Source organism: Schistosoma mansoni (genome assembly GCF_000237925.1).
Source record: "Schistosoma mansoni, WGS project CABG00000000 data, supercontig 0160, strain Puerto Rico, whole genome shotgun sequence".
NCBI classification, from domain to species: Eukaryota; Metazoa; Platyhelminthes; class Trematoda; order Strigeidida; family Schistosomatidae; genus Schistosoma; species Schistosoma mansoni.
In genome coordinates this window covers 187,592-191,990 of record NW_017386051.1, presented here as the reverse complement: position 1 = coordinate 191,990, position 4,399 = coordinate 187,592, and the positions used below count along the sequence as shown (strand labels likewise).

The following is a 4,399-nucleotide window of genomic DNA, read 5'->3' as shown; positions in this document are numbered from 1 at the left end:
AATATAATATAGACCAAGTGAGAATGTTATAGTTGAAATCATGAGCCAATTAAAGGTAGAACACCATGGAAAACCCGGAAGCACTGGACGGCCATTTCGTCATATTGTGGGACTCTTCAGTGGTGCGCATCCACGATTCCGCCTCGCGAGATTCGAACCCGGGACCTATCGGTCTCGAGTCAGAGCGCTTAACCTCTAGAACACTGAGACGGCCTGCATTCAACGGTGTTAATGTCTAATTTCAACTCATCCACGAAATTGCACTACTATCCACCATTGTCTTCAGTGAGTTGATATCTCACAACAGACCTGGTTGAACTCCACTGGTCACTGCTTCTCACTAGGACTCTCAAAAGAATACTAATATTTCTATGGTGTATGATTACTTTGTTTTTATGTTAGAAAGTCAGTTAATAGTACAAAATTACAATCAAAGCAAAGGCTATTTGTTTGTATTTTAACGGAAATGAATTGTCTATCTATTAGTAATATCCATTTATAATTATGTGTAGTTTCGGTAAATTAAATAATGAACAAATAATTAATTATTTATGAATGTTAGTAGATTACATGAATGAAAATGTATTTCATGTAATTGTATAGAATCTAATTATTATTTTAATACCATTATATCGGCAAGATAAAGGTTAGTTGTTCCTGGCATGAACACATCTCAACAAATTACTTGAGTATTTATGAAAAGTTTATAATCTTTCGCCTTACAAGAAAACTACATTTAGAGATATTATGGCATTTTGGCGGCCTGCTTAAACCTCTGGGCTACCTGTTTCTGCTCTCTAGATATTTCAACAAGTTATCTGTTTTACTTGATTTAACACATCATTATGTTTATTAATCACACAACCTATTAAGGTGCGTTTATGAAAAGTTTATAACCTTCCGCTGTAAAAGTTACAAAAAACCCAATCAGGACATCGTGGGTGTTGACAATATACAATGAAAAGAATGTATACGATTCAGATGTCGGCCCCTGGGCTGCTAACGTCTAGCTGGCGACCACCCAACATTCGTCATTAGGATCGACCAAGAAGTAAGAAACGGAAACTTGTTGAAATACTTAGTGCTTTGAATTTTAGGAGTCCCATACTAGGAAAAAACAGACGACCAGTACTTCAAGGTCTCATCGTGGTAAACGAGAACACAAGTGGGGACAACCGAATGTAGTTGAACACAAAATTACAGAACATCTCAGTAAAATCTGAGAACCACACAGTGAATAGTTCATTTACAAAATGTCATTCAATCGTCTCAGACTTCATTGTTCCTTCATTTCCACATCAATTACTTCCTGTTCGCGTTCTCTTCACTTCGATATTGTTAACCTTCTGTTCCAAGGTATTTCACTTTTGATTGATGATACATACTACTTACATCAGTCGAAATCAATAGCACACACCACATTATTAGTTGTCTTACCCAAATCGGTTGGTGATGTCAATGAAACTCAGCAATTTCCACAACCATATATTAAAAATTATCACGTGTTCAATAGTAACAAGCTTTGAGAGAAAACTTCCAAAATTGTAATGAGAAGTTATGACCAGTGGAGTATACTCGTGTCTAGTGTGAGGCATTTAACTACCTCAGTCAATGGAAGATGATTTCTTAATATCATGTATTGATTAAAGTTAGACATAAACACTGTTGGATACTGACTCAATGGTCTACGAATTAAGTATTTACACGAGAGATTGAAAGGCCCTTCATTCAAATCTCATGTGTGAAATCGTAGATGTATAGTACTGAAAAACGACCGTCTAATTCTTCTAAATTTTCAACAATAATCTAACTTAGATCAGTTCATAATTTCAATACAGATCAATTAATTAATCCTTAAACGCACCTTAAACACATTCTTTTGTTTATCACTAAGCGCATAACTTAAAAAAACTTCATAAATGTTGTCATAGCAACAAAACATTATTTTTTTTAGTATCCAATAGACTTTGAATCATAAAAATTTGATATAAAAATAAAATTTGTGATTTATTTTATTTAAATTAATTTCAGAAGGATAGGGATGATATTTGTAAAATTATAAAAAAAAATAGATAAGTATGTATATATGTATATCAAAGTATTTGTACTAATCCGGTATTACCGGTGCAAATAAATAACTATTTACCGTCTATAAAATTTGTTTTGCCGGAAAATTTTTAAAATAAAACAGTTAAGCAAAGATGGATAGTGGCTAGCAGTGGAATACAGGACGCGCGTTTTGTCCTATTTGGAATTCGTCAGCTGGATGTACCTGAATCTCAGAGTTGATGTTCACTCTGGGACTTGAACCCAGTACCTTTCACTTCAAACGCCATCGCGTTATCCACTCGGCTACTGAGTCCTGGATTCCACTGCTATCTACTATCCACCTTTGCTTACAATGCTTGTGAATTTAGGCTATATCGAGGCAATACGCACAGTAAGTACATATGCCAATTAGAGACTGACCAGTTGCAGTCCTAAGCATCAATGGGAAGATTCAAGCAGACAATACTAAAACAGTTAAGTAAAATTTTTTGGAGACTCTTTTTTGACAGAAAAGAAACGACAACAATAATTATGAAATTTTATGTCTAACCATTATCGGGACATGTTCTATAATGCTTTGGAACAAGAGAACAAACTACTATCTATTGGACATAGAACTTTAGTAAGATACCTTGAGATCTTTCATGGAGATTAATATGCAGCTAAGCTACAGTTTCCTGAAGTAGTAGTACTAGTAGTAAAAGATATAGTTCCTAGGTTTCCTTTACAAGTTAATCCGAGTTAAGATACTTGTGAAGACCAGGAATTAATATAAAATTATCTCGTTCTAGCATAGAACTTATTGGTAGTGTCCACATAGATTGAATCAAAAACTGTCAGGTATCTCAGTAAATAATTGGCCATTAGAATCACTGAGTTGATATATAATGGTACCATTTCACTTTTAATAAATTTATCATGCAGTGTGCTGATCATCCATTACCACCAGTGACAACCATTTGACTATCAAATTTGTGAACACCAGTGGTAACAACTTCTGACTAAATAAAACTCTACATTCCAAAAGACTTCATTATCATCAAAGACGAAACATATAAATCATTCTTTCATACTGTAGTGAGATTTCAATGAAGTTTGTCTAATTAAAATCAAAATGTGAAAGGAAACTAAATAGAATACTGTGACAAAGTACCTACTAATAAAGTAACACATATTGTTGAAATAACGAACCGACCAAAGTCAGGTTACTATTGAAAACTTGAGAGAACTGGATTGTCATTTTGTCCAATAATAAGACTCCTAAACAAAACGTATCCACGAACCAGTAATCGGCAATCGAACACAGAACTCTGGCTTAATAGCCCAGACATTAACTGTTCACACAAAAGACTGAAAATCCTAGATTTGATTCCTGGTTGTAGGGTCATGGGTTGGCAATTCTGGGGAGTCACACACTAGGACGAAACAAAAGTCCAGTGTCCCCGAGTTTTTATTGGCTGATCAACTTAGATCGGTTCATGATTTCAATCGAATTCAACAATCTATGCATATCATACTAAAAACATGGATTATATTTAATAAGTAAGTACAAAAAAGCAAAATATTATGTACTACTTACCTTCTTTTTGTGAATGGACATAAAATTTTCTTAAAAAAAAATAAAAACAGGACGTTTATTCGCATAATTTGGAATTCCAATGATTAACATGTATAAAAATATTTGCAATCGAAAAAGTATTCGATTTAAAAATTTATTTAGGACTTTAATAGTTGAATTCACGAGCCAATCTAAGCTAGACCACCAGTGAAAACCTGGAAGCATTGAACGGCCATTCCATCCTAGTATGGGGCTCCTCAGCAATACGCATGAACGATCCTGCACCCGGAGTTCGAACACAGAACCATCAGCATCTCACGAACGCTTAAACTCCAGACCACTGAGCCGAAATCCAATGACGTTCATGCCTTACTTCAATTGATCCATGATCTTGAGCAACCCTTCATGCATTGTCTGGGGTGGATAACTGTTTCACACTCAACATGCATTGTAATCCACTGTTCACAGCTTCTCACTGGGATTTCAAGAAGATGGTCGTACGATATCATGAACTAACTGAAGTTGGACATGAACACCTTTTGATCTAAGCTAACTGGTCTAGTGATTAACTGTTCATATGCGAAAACGAAGGTATTTAGTGTGAGTCCGAAGTTCACGATTCTGGATGCGCACTACCGAGTAGTCTTATATTATGACACATTGGCTGTCCAATGCTTCCAGATTTTCAATGATCGATCGGTTCACTGATTTGTTTATGATGTTAATGGGAACTCAATGATCTCTGCAACCTTATATTGACAAAAATTTTTCCACAAACCAAACTGACCAAGT

General features: G+C 35.0%; 1 non-coding gene across 1 annotated transcript; it reads right to left on the bottom strand.

Annotated features, from left to right (window-relative positions):
- Window positions 1–2,292: 2,292 nt before the first annotated feature.
- On the bottom strand, window positions 2,293–2,359 carry Smp_tRNA_01925_Gln_TTG.1.1. Its single transcript has one exon. It is a non-coding gene (tRNA).
- Between the last annotated feature and the right edge of the window lie 2,040 nt (window positions 2,360–4,399).